The following is a 17,468-nucleotide window of genomic DNA, read 5'->3' as shown; positions in this document are numbered from 1 at the left end:
ATAACATGCAGCCTATTACCACTTGAGTTGAAATACCTCTTAAGCCTATGTGGCCCACTTAGCTGCTTATCCAGGGTTCAGGATCTTATTCCCTATGAATGTAGAAGTGGTACTTGTCTGGTTTGTATTCTTATCTTACACTGCTGTAGACAGCATAAAGCAAAAATAGTTCAGCTCGTTTAACTGCTTTTCTGAGTTCTGATTACTTCTGGAGACTCTGAGAGGAAGTCCCATTTCTTTGGTTTTTTCCAGCTTCTAGAGGCCACTTGTATTTCTTGACTTGTGGCTCCTATATTTTAAAAGCACATCTCTGAAATCTGTGTTTCCATGATCTTATCACCCTCTGCCTTCCTCTTAATGGGGCATTTCTGTTTACAAATAGGTCCCACCTAGATCAGTCAGTTCAGTCACTCAGTCAAGTCCAACTCTTTGCAACCCCATGGACTGCAGCACACTAGGCTTCCCTGTCCATTACCAACTCCTAGAACTTGCTCAAACTCATGTCCATCGAATTGGTGATGCCATCCAACCATCTCATCTTCTGTCGTCCTCTTCTCCTCCCGTCTTCATTGTTGCCCAGCATCAGGGTCTTTTCCAAGGAGAAAGTTCTTCACATCAAGTAACCAAAGTATTAGAGTTTCAGCATTAGTCCTTCAAATGAATATTCAGGACTAATTTCCTTTAGGATGGACTGGTTGGATCTCCTTGCAGTCTAAGGGACTCTCAAGAGTCTTTCCAACAACACAGTTCAAAAGCATCAATTCTTTGGCACTCAGCTTTCTTTATAGTCCAACTCTCACATCCATACATGACTACTGGAAAAACCATAGCCTTGACTAGATGGATCTTTATTGGCAAAGTAATGTCTCTGCTTTTTAATATGCTGTCTAGGTTGGTCATAGCTTTTCTTCCAAGGAGCAAGTGTCTTTTAATTTCATGGCTGCAGTCACCATCTGCAGTGATTTTGGAGCCCCAGAAAAGTCTCTCACTGTTTCCATTGTTTCCCCATCTATTTCCCATGAAGTGATGGGACCGGATGCCATGATCTTAGTTTTTTGAATGTTGAGTTTTAAGCCAGCTTTTTCACTCTCCTCTTTCACTTTCATTGTGGCTCTTTAGTTCTTTGCTTTCTGCCATAAGGGTGGTGTCATCTGTGTATCTGAGGTTATTGATGTTTCCCCCGGCAATCTTGATTGCAGCTTGTGCTTCATTCAGACCAGCATTTCGCATGATATACTCTGCATATAAGTACTACTCTGCATATAAGTTAAATAAGCAGAGTGACAATGTACAGCCTTGATGTACTTCTTTCCCAGTTTGGAACCAATCTGTTGTTCCATGTCCAGTTCTAACTGTTGCTTCTTGACCTGCATATAGATTTCTCAGGAGACAGGTCAGGTTGTCTGGTATTCCCATCTCTTTCAGAATTTTCCACAGTTTGTTGTGATCTACACAATCAAAGACTTTGGCATAGTCAGTAAAGCAGAAATAGAGGAAGTTCATGGTTCATGTACTATTGAAACCTGGCTCGGAGAATTTTGAGCATTCCTTCAGTAGTATGTGAGATGAGTGCAATTGTGCGGTAGTTTTAATATTCTTTAGCATTGCCTTTCTTTGGGATTGGAATGAAAACTGACCTTTTCCAGTCCTGTGGCCACTGCTTTGTTTTCCAAATTTGCTGGCATATTGAGTACAACATTTTCACAGCATCATCTTTTAGGATTTGAAATAGCTCAACTGGAATTCCATCACTTCTACTAGCTTTGTTTGTAGTGATGCTTCCTAAGGCCCACTTGACTTTGTATTCCAGGATGTCTGGCTCTAGGTGAGTGATCACAGCATCGTAGTTATCTGGGTCATGAAGATCGTTTTTGTATAGTTCTTCTGTGTGTTGCTGCCACCTCTTCTTAATATCTTCTGCTTCTGTTAGGTCCATAGCATTTTTGTTCTTTATTGTGCCCATCTTTGCATGAAATGTTCCTTTGGTGTCTCTAATTTTCTTGAAAAGATCTCTAGAATTTCCCATTCTATTATTTTCCTCTATTTCTTTGTGCTGAGGAAGGTTTTCTTATCTCTCCTTACTATTCTTTGGAACTCTGCATTCAAATGGGTATATCTTTCCTTTTCTCCTTTGCCTTTAGCTTCTCTTCTTTTCTCAGCTATTTGTTGGGCCTCCTCAGACAACCATTTTGCCTTTTTGCATTTCTTTTTGTTGGGAATGGTCTTGATCACCGCCTCCTGTACAATGTCACGAACCTCTGTCTGTAGTTCTTCAGGTACTCTTGTCTCTCAGATCTAATCCCTTGAATCTATTTGTCACTTCCACTGTATAATCGTAAGGGATTTGATTTAGTTCATACCTGAATGGTCTAGTGGTTTCCCACTTTCTTCAATTTCAGTCTGAATTTGGCAATAAGGAGTTCATGATCTGAGCCACAGGCAGTTCTCGGTCTTGTTTGTACTGACTGTATAGAGCTTCTCCATCTTTGGCTGCAAAGAATATAATCAATCTGATTTCAGTATTGACCATCTGATAACGTCCATGTGTAGACTCTTCTTTTGTGTTGTTCGAAGAGGGTTTTGCTATGACCAGTGCATTCTCTTGGCAAAATTCTGTCAGCCTTTGCCGTGCTTCATTTGGTACTACAAGGCCAAACTTGCCTGTTATTCCAGGTATGTCTTGACTTCCTACTTTTGCATTCCAGTCCCCTATGATTTGCCAACAAAGGTCCATCTAGTCAAGGCTATGGTTTTTCCAATGGTCATGTATGGATGTGAGAGTTGGACTGTGAAGAAGGCTGAGCACCAAAGAATTGATGCTTTTGAACTGTGGTGTTGGAGAAGACTCTTGAGAGTTCCTTGGACTGCAAGGAGATCCAACCAATCCATTCTAAAGGAGATCAGTCCTGGGTGTTCATTGGAAGGACTGATGTTGAAGCTGAAACTTAAATACTTTGGTCACCTCATGCGAAGACTTGACTCATTGGAAAAGACCCTGATTTGGGGAGGGATTGGGGGCAGGAGGAGAAGGGGACGACAGAGGATGAGATGGCTGGATGGCATCACCGACTTGATGCACATGAGTTTGGGTGAACTCCGTGAGTTGGGAGGACAGGGAGTTGGTGATGGACAGGGAGGCCTGGTGTGCTGTGATTCATAGGGTCGCAAAGGGTTGGACACGACTGAGCGACTGAACTGAACTGATGATGAAAAGGACATCTTTTTTGGGTGTTAGTTCTAGAAGGTCTTGTAGGCAGATAATCCACCTAGAGAATCCAGAGTAATCCGTCAATCTCAAGATCCTTAGTTTAATTACAAAATCCCTTTAACTTGTAAAGAAACATTCATAGGTTCCAGGAATTAGAGAAAGGATGTTCTGGGGGTGCATTATTTTGGTTGCCACAAAGGGTATAAAGAAGGGTAAAATAGGTTCTGTACTAGTGCAGCGTGAAGACTAGTAGATATGCTGAAAGAAAAAATATTAAGTGACGTCTGGATTGCTGTGAAAAGATCCTTCTTAGTTACCATAGTTTGGTGCTTCAGCTTTTCTACTGGGGAATAGAAGAGGTAAATGAGTATTCCTGTGATAATGTGAATACAAAGCCTGAATTAATCCCTTAGAAAAGTGAAATTTCTTTTAATTCTAGTCTGCCGTAAAAGTTCATGTGAGTTTTGCATTCAGTTTCATAATATTTGTGTTTGATACTGTGTTGAACTGTTGCCACATCATAACCTTGCTGTTCTAGGGAGAATAGATTTTATTTTGTAGCTTCTTATAATAGCCAGTTTACTGTAGTCATAGGTGTGTCCCCTAGTTTAAGAAGCATAACCTCAGAAGATGGAGATGTATTATAAGGAAGTCAGTAAAGACGGAGTCTCCTTCCTCCTAAGGCTAGAATATGCGTGAGTCTTCCTGGAGAACTGGACTGATAGTCCCTCATCATTAATACCCTCCAGTCCCCCCAGCAAGGAGACAGCAGCTCTGATGACTTCAGTTTCTACTCATATCTTCAGAAGGTAACAATCTGTTGCTCTCATGTCTGGTTGGAATTAATAATTCTCAAGAGACAGAATCTGATGAGTGTGTTACCATCCAAGTATAGATATATTGGAATAAGATAATACATGAAAGAACTCAGCTCCAAGTAGTCATTCGGTATTCAAGAACTCAGTTCAGTTCAGTTTAGTCGCTCAGTCGTGGACCCCAGGGACTGTAGCATACCAGGCTTTCCTGTCCATCACCAACACCCATTCCCTTCTTCAAGGGGTCTTCCTGACCCAGCGATCGAAACTCGGTCTCCTGCATTGCAGGCAGATTTGTTACCGTCTGAGCCACCAGGGAAGCCCAAGTCCTTTTTAAGCTGGCTCCTTTCCTGTGCCATCATCAAATCCATAGGAAAAAAATCTCACATCCTTTGCCCTGAAAATAATGCATTGTAGTACAGCCATTTATCCTTGTTCTGTTTGAGCAGGTATCCAGCCACAATCTCTTGGACCTTTCCAGGCATGGCTCTTGTTTCAACAGTTAGCAGGGTACCAGATCAAGGTCTGAGCTACTCTCATAAAAGTGGGCATGAAGAAAAAATTCCACAGTATTTTTCCACAAATAACTTATTCCAAAAATGAATTTTTCAGCTTCTTTTGTGCTTTTATTCCTTAAAATGCATTTCATGCTACTGATTACAAAATTAGTTTTAGGCTACCTTCTTCGCAAGTCCAGTGTGAGTGGTCTGCTTCCTAACTTAGGACTGTGAGGGCATAGTACACAGTCTTAGACTCTAATATATTTTTGTATACTTAAGGTACACTTTATTGGGTATTTTCTTGGTAATTTTAACTGATTTTTTTAAAAAAATCTCCCAGTAGTTTGAATTTTTTAAAAAATCCAAACCTAAGGTATTTCACTTGGGAGAAGGAAATGGCAACCCACTCCAGTATTCTTGCCTAGAGAATCCCGTGGACAGAGGAGCCTGGTGGGCTGCTGTCCATAGGGTTGTACAGAGTCAGACATGACTGACACAACTTAACATGCCTGCAACATATTTCACTTACTAAATGTTTCTCTTTGGTTCACTAGTCCTCTGGAGAAGGAAATGGTAACCCACTCCAGTACTCTTGCCTAGAGAATCCCATGGACAGAGAAGCCTGGTAGGCTACAGTCCGCAGGGTCGCAAAGAGTCGGACACAACTGAGCGACTTCACCTTCACCCTTCACTAGTCCTCTCTGTTTCTTTGCCCTATAGTAATTCACATGAAATAAATATAGAGGAATGAATATTTTTGAAACTGTCTTTGAAACTGATAATCTCTGGGAAGCTAACATTTAAGTGATTGAGATGAATGATAAAAGTGTTATTATTTTTTTTAATCCTAGAAAATAGTAGTATTGTAGAGTTACATTATTTCACATTTATGCATTTAAAATTGGATTTATTTAGCTTTATTTTATTTATTTTTTAATTTTGTGGCCATGGCATGCAGTAGATGAGATCTTAGTTCCCGTGCATTAGAAGCATAGAATCTTAACCACTAGGTCACCAGGGAAGTCCTCACTTTGCTTTAAATGCAGATTTTTCTTGGGTTCCAAGTTTATTTTAGCTAAATTAACTAGTTCATCATTTCAGTTGGAGAACTTGTACATCATACAATAATGAGATTTTTAGCAAATAGACCATAAAACTTCATTATGTTTTCTATTGTACCTTTTCCAACTTTTCTTGATTATAAAGCAACTTGAAAAGTATAAAGCTTAAAATTTTGGCAGCATAATGTGATAAAAGAAGCACTTGGAGTCAGATCTATCTAGACCGTGTTAACTATTTAACTTCTCTGAGCTTCTGTTTACTTATTAAAATAAGGATAATAAAGATAATAAGGATATTTGTCCTATTTCAGGGTTGTGAGAAGTAGATGAAATGACAAATACTGTAGTACTTAGAAAAATACTGGTTCTTTCATAAAATAGATTATATTAAGTATCGGTAGTGCCTTTAAAGAGTTCAAATATAACACTAATTCTATTGTGAACTCCACAAGTTCATGTGATTTTTGAAATTTTGCTGTTTCATAAATTGACTGGACCAAAATACAATAAAATGCTGTCTGTCAAGTCTCTTAAGTTAATATTAGTGTTAGTTAATATTTGTCTCCAAATTTCATTGCTTTGCTAACAATAGAATTTCGTAGGAAAATTAAAAGCAACCTCTGTGCCATTATAGTTAAAATTGTTTCTCTGGTAGTAGATTAGTTTCTCATATCAGTTAATATATTTCTTTTACATGGTCTTTGTATTAGTATACATACTGAGGTAAGTGATGGTGCCATTCTCTCTGTGGACATTCATTCTGATCATTATTACTTTTTATTGGCTTTAAAAAAAGAATTTCACTATTTCTTTTTTATTATTATTACTTAATTGGAGGAAAATTGCTTTGCAATGTTGTGTTGCTTTCTGCCATACAACAATGTAATTTAGCCATAACTATATGTATATATCCGGAGAAGGCAATGGCACCCCACTCCAGTACTCTTGCCTGGAAAATCCCATGGACGGAGGAGTCTGGTGGGCTTTAGTCCATGGGGTCGCAAAGAGTCGGACACGACTGAGCGACTTCACTTTCACTTTTTACTTTCATGCATCAGAGAAGGAAATGGCAACCCATTCCAGTGTTCTTGCCTGGAGAATCCCAGGGACGGGGGAGCCTGGTGGCCTGCCTTCTATGGGGTTGCACAGAGTCGGACACGACTGAAGCAACTTAGCAGGAGCAGCAGCGTGTATATATATCACCTCCTCCTTGAGCCTCCCTCCTGCCCACCCCCATCCCACCTTTGTAGGTCATCACAGAGCAGCAGGCTGGGCTCCCTGTATTACACAGCAGCTTCTCACCAGCTATCTGTTTCACATATGGTCGTCTATGTATGTTGATGTTACATTCTCCATTCATCCCACCCTCTCCTTCCCACACTGCGTCCACAAGTCCATTCTCTATATCTGCATCACTGTTCCTTCACTGCAAATAGGTTCATTGATACCATTTTTCTAGATTCTATGTATAGGAGTTAATATGCGATATTTGTTTTTCCCTTTCTGACTATAACAAGCTCTAGGTTCATCCACCTCACTAGAACTGACAAATGTGCTCCTTTTTATGGCTGAATAATATTCCAATGTATATATGTACCACAACTTCTTTATCCATTCACCCTTTGATGAGCATCTATTTTGCTTCCATGTCCTAGCTACTGTAAATAGTGCTGCCATGAATGTTGGGGTACATGTGTTGTTTTCAGTTATGATTTTCTCAGGGTATATGCCCAGTAGTGGGATCAGTGGGTCATATGGTAGTTTGGGGCTTCTCAGGTGATGCAGTTGTTAAAGAATCCACCTTCAGTGCAGGAGACTCAAGAGACTCTTTTCCTGGGCAGGAAAGATCCCTTAGAGAAGGAAGTGAGAACCTACTCCAGTATTCTTTCCTGGAAAATACCATGGACAGAGGAGGCTGGCAGGCTGCAGTTGATAGGGTCGCATAGCACTGGACATGACTGAGCATGTATGCACATGTGTAGTTCTATTCCTAGTTTTTTAAGGAATCTCCATACTGTTCTGCATAGTGACTGTATCGATTTACATTCCTACCAACAGTGCAAGAGAGTTTCCTTTTCTCCATATCTTCTCCAGCATTTATTCTTTATAGATTTTTTAATGATTGTCATTCTGACTGGTGTGAGGTGATACCTCATTGTAGTTTTGATTTGCATTTCTCTAATAGTGATGTTGAGCATCTTTTCATGTTTTATTGGCCATCTGTATGTCTCTTTGGAGAAATGTCTGTTTAGGTCTGCTCATTTTTTGATTGGGCTGTTAATTTTTCTGATATTGAGCTGTATGAGCTGCTTATGTATTTTGGAGATTAATCCTTTGTCAGTTGTTTCACTTGCAATTATTTTCTCCCATTCTGAGGGTTGTCTTTTAATCTTGCTTATTGTTTCCTTTGCTGTGCAAAAGCTTTCAAGTTTAATTAGGTTTCATTTGTTTAATTTTATTTCCATTATTGTAGTTCAGTTCAGTTCAGTCCCTCAGTCGTGTCTGACTATTTGCAACCCCGTGAACCACAGCATGCCAGGCCTCCCTGTCTATCACCAACTCCCGGAGTCCACCCAAACCCATGTCCATTGAGTCAGTGATGCCATACAACCGTCTCATCCTCTGTCGTCCCCTTCTCCTCCTGCCCTCAATCTTTCCCAGCATCAGGGTCTTTTCAAATGAGTTAGTCCTTTGCATCAGGTGGCCAAAGTATTGGAGTTTCAGCTTCACCATCAGTCCCTCCAATGAACACCCAGGGCTGATCTCCTTTAGGATGGACTAGTTGGATCTCCTTGCAGTCCAAGGGACTCTCAAGAGTCTTCTCCAACACCACAGTTCAAAAGCATCAATTCTTTGGCGCTCAGCTTTCTTCACAGTCCAACTCTCACATCCATACATGACCACTGGAAAAACCATAGCCTTGACTAGACAGATCTTTGTTGACAAAGTAATGTCTCTGCTTTTAAATATGCTATCTAGGTTGGTCATAACTTTCCTTCCAAGGAGTAAGCGTCTTTTAATTTCATGGCTGCAATCACCATCTGCCGGAGAAGGCAATGGCACCCTACTCCAGTACTCTTGCCTGGAAAATCCCATGGATGGAGGAGGCTGGTAGGCTGCAGTCCATGGGTCACTAAGAGTCAGACATGACTGAGTGACTTCACTTTCACTTTTCATTTTCATGCATCGGAGAAGGAAATGGCAACCCACTCCAGTGTTCTTGCCTGGACAATCCCAGGGATGGGGGAGTCTGGTGGGCTGCCATCTATGGGGTCGCACAGAGTCGGACACAACTGAAGTGACTTAGCAGCAAGAGCAGCTGCTGCTGGTGGGCTGCCGTCTATGGGGTCGCACAGAGTCGGACACAACTGAAGCGACTTAGCAGCAGCAGCAGCAGCAGCAGCAATCACCATCTGCAGTGATTTTGGAGCCCAGAAAAATAAAGTCAGCCACTGTTTCCACATCTATTTGCCATGAAGTGATGGGACTGGATGTCAAGATCTTAGTTTTCTGAATGTTGAACTTTAAGCCAACTTTTTCACTCTCCTCTTTCACTTTCGTCAAGAGGCTCTTTAGTTCTTCTTTACTTTCTGCCATAAGGGTGGTGTCATCTGCATATCTGAGGTTATTGATATTTCTCCCGGCAATCTTGATTCCAGCCTGTGCTTCTTCCAGCCCACCGTTTCTCATGATGTACTCTGCATAGAAATTAAATAAGCAGGGTGACAATATACAGCCTTAATGTACTCCTTTTTCTATTTGGAACCAGTCTGTTGTTCCATGTCCAGTTCTAACTGTTGCTTCCTGATCTCCATATAGGTTTCTCAGGAGGCAGGTCAGGTGGTCTGGCATTCCCATCTCTTTCAGAATTTTCCACAGTTTATTGTGATCCACACAGTCAAAGGCTTTGGCATAGTCAATAAAGCAGAATTATTGTAGAAGGTGGGTCAAAGAGGATCTTGCTGTGATTTATGTCAAAGAGTGTACTGCCTATGTTTTTCTCTAAGAGCTTTATTGTTTCTGGTTTTACATTTAAGTCTAATCCGTTTTGAGTTTATTTTTGTGTATGGTGTTCTGAAGTGTTCTAATTTCATTCTTTTACATGTAGTTGTCTTGTTTTCCTAGGACCACTTATTGAAGAGTGGTCCTATCTTTTCTCCATTGTATAGTCTTGCCTCCTTTATCAAAGACAGGGTGCCCATAGGTGTGTGGGTTTATCTCTGGGCTTTCTATCTTGTTCCATTGGTCTATATTTGGGTCTATGTTTCTGTTTTTGTCCCAGTACCGTACTGTCTTGATGGCTATAGCTTTGTAATATAGTCTGAAGTCAAGAACTTTTAGTCCTCCAGCTCCATTTTTCTTTCTCAAGATTACTTTGGCTATCTGGCATGTTTTGTGTTTCCGTACAAATTGTGAAATTGTTTGTTCTAGTTCTGTGAAAAATTCCCTTTGGTAGTTTTGACAGGGATTGTATTGAATCTGTAGGTTGCTTTGAGTAGTATAGTCATTCTGACAATATTGATTCTTCCAATCCAAGAACATGGTATATCTCTCCATCTGTTCATGTCATATTTTATTTCTTTCAACACTGTCTTATAGTTTTCTGCATACAGGTCTTTTGTCTCTTTGGGTAGGTTTATTCCCAAGTATTCTTTTTGTTGCACTGGTGAATGGTATTGTTTCCTTATTTCTCTTTCTGATTTTTCATTATTAGTGTATTGGAATGCAAAGGATTTCTGTGTATTAATTTTATATCCTATGACTTTACTGTATTCATTGATTAGCTCTAGCAATTTTCTGGTTGCATCTTTAGGGTTTTTTACATATAGTATCATGTCATCTGCAAATATCACCATTTCTTAAATTTCAACAGAGCTAGTGAGGTTAAGAGCACAGATTCTTAAATCAAACTACCTGAGTTGAATACTGGCTCCAATTATAACTACTTTGTAGGCTGTTAGGAGAGTTAAATGAGTAAATATTTGTGAAGTGCTTGAAACAGTGCCTGACACACACTATTTTTTTTTAATTTATTTATTTTAATTGGAGGCTAATTACTTTACAATATTGTATTGGTTTTGCCATATATTGACGTGAATCAGCCACGGGTGTACATGTGTTCCCCATCCTGAACCCCCTCCCATGTCCCTCCCCATCCCATCCCTCTGGGTCATCCCAGTGCACCAGCCCTGAGCACCCTGTCTCATGCATCAAACCTGGACTGGTGATCTGTTTCACATATGATAATATACATGTTTCAGTGCTATTCTCTCAAATCATCCCACCCTCACCTTCTCCCACAGAGTCCAAAAGACTGTTCTATACATGTGTGTCTCTTTTGCTGTCTCGCATATAGGGTCATCCTTACCATCTTTCTAAATTCCATATATATGCGTTAGTATACTGTATTGGCTGACACACACTATTAAGTAAATTCCTTCCTTGATGATTTTATTCATATATCATTCATCAGGTATTAATGTGAAATACTAGCAACAAGAGAAGAAGCTGTAGATGATGGCTTATATTTTAAATTATATCTTGTACCTGACATTATTTTAAATCTTTCTTTAAGCCTATAAATACTTGGAAATTTGCACATCTAGGCATCTAAAATTGGCACTGGATTTCACATCATTGATATTACCACTGTCTTTTTAAAAACTTCCTTAGTATGAAGATTTTCCACATATATATGCTTTAAATATTTTAACTATATGTCACTTGGTTGTATGAATTCATTTTTGTTAGTGCCAGCACCACTTTATATTAAACTGTTTATTTTTGATTTGGCTATGCTGGGTCTTCATTGCAGCATGCAAGATCTTTTAGTTGCAGCATGTGGGATCCAATTCCCTGACCAGGGATTGAACCCGCGCCCCCTGCACTGGGAGCACAGAGTCTTAGCCACTGGACTACCAGGGAAATCCTGAATGGCCATTTTAAAATGCTTTGTGAAATATGTTCTTTATATCATTTGAGAGGTAGTATAAGGAAGTATTTAAGACTGTGGACTCTGAAGCCAGATTTGAGTTCCAGTCCCTGTTCTACATTTGTGAGCTGAGTGACCTTTGGCATGTCACCTACCCTTTCAAGCTTTACTTCCTAATTATAAAATAGGGAAAGTAAGCATATCTACATTGTAGGGTTGTCTGGGAGGGCAAATGAGATATTCATATAAGGCATTTAGAACAGTGCCTGGATTATAGCACAAGTTCAGTCTATCCTTAGTTACTGTTAATGTCACTGATGTATACAGAAGAATTGGTAAACACAGTAAGTAGAAATGTGAGGATTCTGTGAATTACTGAGGGTCACATGCAAAAAAGAAAAAAGTAAGGCCCCTCACTTCTAGTGCAGATGTTTTCCCATGAAAAGAGTGTCTCCTTTTCTAACATTAACACCTTTTTGCTCACACATAATGATTAGGTATATCCAAGAGACATGTTCCTTCATTTTCCATTGTGTTTCCAACTCTTGGCTGCTTGTTAGAGTATTTTTATCTTGGTTCTAATTCTGTCAGACTGCTTCTCTTTCTTCATGAATCCTTCAGTCCTGCAGCATGCATGACAGGCATCTATTTTCAAGAAAGGAGAATAGATATTGAAACTAAATTTTTCATAATGGTTAGTTTATTTTAAAACATTTGACTTCATTAGCCTATCGTTAATTTGTATTTCATGTAGCACTGAATTATTTTTGCAGAGCTATTTTATTCTTTCTAAACTTACCCTCCCCCCCCGAAATTATAAAGTCAAACTGAAGTTATTTCTTAGGAACTAAGAAAGGAGCTTGAAAATCACACAAATACCCTGAGCCATTCTAAAAATAGGAAGGATGCAATTTGTGAATCATCAGTTTATTTTTTAAAATTTTGAAAGATTATAATTTGGATGTATTTTTTTGGCATCAAAAACATGTTTATATCATATGAGCAAAGCAAGTAGTATTTAGTGCTTTATACTGGAATTTTGAATTTTTTTGATCTTGTAACCTGTTTTGTGAAGGAAGAGTTGCATCTTGAACATATTTGCTCCGAATTTGGGTGTGTAGGACTAGTTATTAAATTACATTCAAATCATCGGGTATTTGTTCGCTAAATACTTTCTACATACAGGGTGATGTTCCTAAATCCCAGCCTGTTCTTCAGTTGTGCTTTCATGGTGCTTCCTAGGAGGTCGAGTGAATTGACCTCAAAACTGTGGTTATGGGTTGTTATTGTTTTTTCTTTTTAATCAATATTGAGAAGATTATTACTATTTAATTTCTCTAGAAAGGGGATAGCTGCTTCTAAAGGTTGGTCTATGTGTGTATGCGTTTCCCGTCTTGGGCTGTCATTGTTTTACATCTGTGGGTAGTTCCTTATCTTTGCCACCTTGTCTGCCTCTCTTGAGTGTGTTTCGTATCTGTTTGTGTTTTTACACTCCTCTCATGGGAAGTAGGATTTCCTGAGGCATGCTGTGGAGTTAGTCTCCAGCTGATAAAAGATTGATATTAGAGAACTGAAAAATATAGTTCCTGTCCTTAAGAAATTTATACTTTATACTGGGGAAAGAAGCAAATATAAATATATAACACATACAACTAGGGATAAATAACATCTTAGTATATTTAGTATGTGATTGCTAAATGAGTAACAGTTGATATTTTGGCATTCAGAGTAAGTAGAAACACTTTAGTTGAGTTAAGAAGGATTTTGTAGTACTGGTGAACTTTTAGCTGGGTCTTAAAGCATGATCTAGATAACTCAAAATGATGTAGGATTCTTGGGAAGAGTAGCAACTCTTTTAGCAGCTGTATTGTGGAGAAAATATTTTGCCTATTAAAATGTTGTTGAGTCTAGGGTTGCTATAAAATACATTGTGTAATTCACATGTTCAAATGTCTGCAGCCCATGTGAAACAACAATAGAACATATGTCATACTTTATGAAAATTATTCAGTTTTATGAACTTAAATGTTTGTGAAATCATATATCTGCTTTTATTTCTGATATACTGAATGTCAATATTTTTTACAAGATGAAGTTGGCATCTAAGAATAAAATGCTTACATGCTGTTTCTCCTGTGAGAAGTAAGAAATTTTCCCATTCTTGCCATCTTTGTTCAGGAGTCAGTTAGCTGTTGAATCAAGTGTTTCCTGTCATGCTCCGTATCAGGCACGGAGGAAGTTACTATAGTTGCAGATGAGAGGTAATGGAAAACAGGAAGACAGTGGCAGGGCAAACAGTGAGGAGGTGGATGTGAAGGGCGATTTTCAAGGTAGGCTTTATTAGCTGGTGGAATCTTGTCCTTGGCCTCCCTTTAATCAAAGGTAATTCTGAGATTTTTTAACAGAGATGAAGAATATATGTTTGAGTTACATTTTCAGTATATTTAATTTCAAGTTTTAGCAACATGTTCAGGGGTAGAGGTCTAGGCAGACATTAGAAAAACAGGATCAGAATTTTGAGGCGAGATCAGTGTTGAAGATAAAAGCTAGGAGTTCACATAGAGGTAGTAATTTATATTGCCAGAGGAAGAGAGGAAAAGAACAACTAAGAAAGTCTTAGTTGTCCTGTGAGCAGTTTAAATATCTTCTGTTTAGAGACTTTGTAGTTAAGTCCTGAATGATGTTTTTTGTCATTCTCTAATTTTTGCAGCTGTTGCTTTTTTTTAATTAATTAAATTGGAGGCTAATTACTTTACAATATTGTGATGGGTTTTGCCATATATCAACATGAATTAGCCACAGGTGCACATGTGTTCCCCCATCCTGAACCCCCCTCCCGCCTCCCTCCCCACTCCATCCCTCTGGGTTCTCCCAGAACACCGACTTTGAGTACCCTGCTTCACGCATTGAACCTGCACTGGCCGTCTGTTTTAAATATGGTAATATACATGTTTCAATGCTATTTTCTCAAATCATCACACCCTCGTCTTCTCCCACATAGTCCAAAAATCTGTTCTTTACATTTGCATCTCTTTTGCTGTCTTGCATATAGGGTCATTGTTATTGTCTTTCTAAATTCCATATATATGCATTAATATACTGTATTGGTATTTCCTTTTCTGACTTACTTCACTCTGTATAATAGGCTCCAGTTTCATCTATCTCTTTAGAACTGACTCAAATGCATTCCTTTTTTATAGCTGAGTAGTATTCCATTGTGTATACATACCACAACTTCCGTATCCATTCATGTACTGATGGACATCTACTGCTGCTGCTGCTAAGTCACTTCAGCTGTGTCTGACTCTGTGTGACCCCATAGATGGCAGCCCATCAGGCTCCACTCTCCCTGGGATTCTCCAGGCAAGAACACTGGAGCATGTTGCCATTTCCTTCTCCAATGCATGAAAGTGAAAAGTGAAAGTGAAGTCGCTCAGTCGTGTCCAACTCTTAGCGACCCCATGGACTGCAGCCTACCAGGCTCCTCCGTCCATGGGATTTTCCAGGCAAGAGTACTGGAGTGGGGTGCCATTGCCTTCTCTGGATGGACATCTAGGTTGCTTCTGTGTCCTAGCTATTGTAAACAGTGCTACAATGAACATTGAGGGACATGTGTCTCTTTCAATTCTGCTTTCTTTGTGCACCTGTTGCTTAATGGTGCTAATCATTGGTGCCAAGAGCAAAGTAGGCAAGTATTAAAAAAGAATTTGATAGTTTAAGTCCAAGCTAAATGTTTCATGTTTCAGTTCAGTTCAGTCACTCAGTCGTGTCCGACTCTTTGCAACCCCATGAATTGCAGCATGCCAGGCCTCCCTGTCCATCATCAACTCCCAGAGTTCACTCAAACTCATGTCCATCGAGTCGGTGATGCCATCCAGCCATCTTATCCTCTGTCGTCCCCTTCTCCTCCTGCCCCCAATCCCTCCCAGCATCAGAGTCTTTTCCAGTGAGTCAACTCTTCGCATGAGGTGGCCAAAGTACTGGAGTTTCAGCTTTAGCATCATTCCTTGCAAAGAAATCCCAGGACTGATCTCCTTTAGAATGGACTGGTTGGATCTCCTTGCAGTCCAAGGGACTCTCAAAGAGTCTTCCAGCACCACAGTTCAAAAGCATCAATTCTTCGGCACTCAGCTTTCTTCACAGTCCAACTCTCACATCCATGTTTAGTAAAGTTAAAATTGACAGTACATTATTTTCAGTCCTTTTTATCCTTCACATCAGATCTATATAGTAAGTGTGGAATTTTTTGTCTCTTAATATCCGGCTTTTGCAGGATAGTTCAAGAATTACTCCTCCTGTTGGTTATTTCTCTGATATCAGGATCTTTCACTGTGTTCAGAGAAAAGGAAATGAGTTTAGAACTTAACTACGTTCTTATCTTCCTGTGATATGGCACAGAGTGATTAAGAGCACTGGTCTGTCCTATTGAATCTTTACACAAACATAAAGCTATAAATATTTATGTTTAAGGGTTTTTACCACTCTTTTGATTTGTATTTCAACAGATCCCTTTTGGCCATTCACCTAATTTAGAGTAATAAATAGTGAACCTAGACTTTGAAATGTAAAAGATGTCTTTAACTATCAATTTATAAATATTTATAAAATATAGCCTTTTGTATGAGATGTATGGTGACATGATTATAAGCTCTCCAGTATCAGGAAGCCTCATTCTGGCTTAATCTTAAGTACTGATTAACAGTGGAAAGTAAAAGAATGTTAAGGTGTTCTTCCCCCAGTATGTATATTCAATTTCATGTCAGTTGTCATGGTTAATCATGGGCTTCCCAGGTACTGCTAGTGGTAAAGAACCCGCCTGCCAATGCAGGAGACAAGAGACACAGGTTCGATCCCTGGGTCTGGAAGATCCCCTGGAGGAGGGCATGGCAACCCACTCCAGTATGCTTGCCTGTAGAATCCCATAGACAGAGGGGCCTGGCAGACTATGGTCCATTGGGTCACAAAGAGACACAACTAAAGTGACTTAGCATGAACACATTGTTAACAGCATGGATGTGTGTGTGTGTGTGTGTGTGTGTGTTTGTATATGTGTGTAAAATCTAATAAGTTATTCTGCAAGTTTATCATTTGACACTTGCATTTCTTTGAAATTTTCTATGCTGACACTTACTAGTCTTATGGGCCAGCCATCATTTTGATCACTTAATATGTAGTAGTTAATTTGTATCTTACAACAACCCTAATAGGTTGTCTTATAACAACCCTATTAGGTTGGAACTGTTAACCCCTGTTTAAAGATTAGAAGCTGAAACACATAGCTAGTGAAGCCAGAATTTGAACCTTGACAGTCTGGCAGTATACTCATCCTCTTAACTATTGTACAGTATCTATTTCTCTAAGTCTCAGTTTCCTCACCTAAAGGGCAGTAATAAAAAGATTATTTTTTAGAGTTAACTGATTGGTAGGACTAAATAAAGCAATGCTTGTGAAGAGACTGATTTTGGATCCTAGATATTAATGATCAGTTAATACTTATTTGGCTACTTTTTTTGGGTTCTTCTGTTTCTTTTTTCTTTGTCTCCTTTAGAGTTTTTATTTTTCCTCTGCCCATTTCTTTTAACTGGTGTTTCAGGGTTCCATTCTTGACTTGCTGTTGTTTATCATTCTGTATGATTCCCCTTCAGGAGGTTCATCCACTTCCCTAGTTTTTAACTACTGCCTACTTCCTATAGGTCAGTGATCCAATTCTATACTTTCCTCCTGATGTATCCAAATGTCTGCTGTACATCCTCCTTTGCCTACCCCCCACATGTCCCTCCAGCTTGACTTGGATAAAACTATAAAAGGTTTTTATCTAAAATGAAACTAAAGGATATGAAATGGAGAATCTCACACATTAGCTCTCAGAACAGTGAAACTTGAAGACTAAGAGACTGATTTTCCATAAATGCCTGATTTATAAAAGATTGAAACTTAACCTCTCACCAATGA

The 17,468-nt window shown here is 39.2% G+C and overlaps 1 protein-coding gene across 7 annotated transcripts in view; it reads left to right on the top strand.

Annotated features, from left to right (window-relative positions):
• The window catches only part of WDR89 (WD repeat domain 89), a 47,012-nt gene that overhangs the window by 1,157 nt on the left and 28,387 nt on the right, over nucleotides 1–17,468 (top strand). For 3 of the 7 annotated variants that reach the window (XM_055538299.1, XM_055538296.1, XM_055538293.1), the window contains exon 2: nucleotides 3,892–4,017. The exons of the other annotated variants lie outside the window; for them this stretch is intronic. The gene's annotated coding sequence lies outside the window, so the exon portion shown is untranslated. The remainder of the gene's footprint in view (nucleotides 1–3,891; nucleotides 4,018–17,468) is intronic. 7 annotated transcript variants of the gene reach the window in all.

This window comes from Bubalus kerabau, chromosome 10 (assembly GCF_029407905.1).
Source record: "Bubalus kerabau isolate K-KA32 ecotype Philippines breed swamp buffalo chromosome 10, PCC_UOA_SB_1v2, whole genome shotgun sequence".
NCBI classification, from domain to species: domain Eukaryota; kingdom Metazoa; phylum Chordata; class Mammalia; order Artiodactyla; family Bovidae; genus Bubalus; species Bubalus kerabau.
This window is presented reverse-complemented; position numbering and strand designations above follow the sequence as displayed.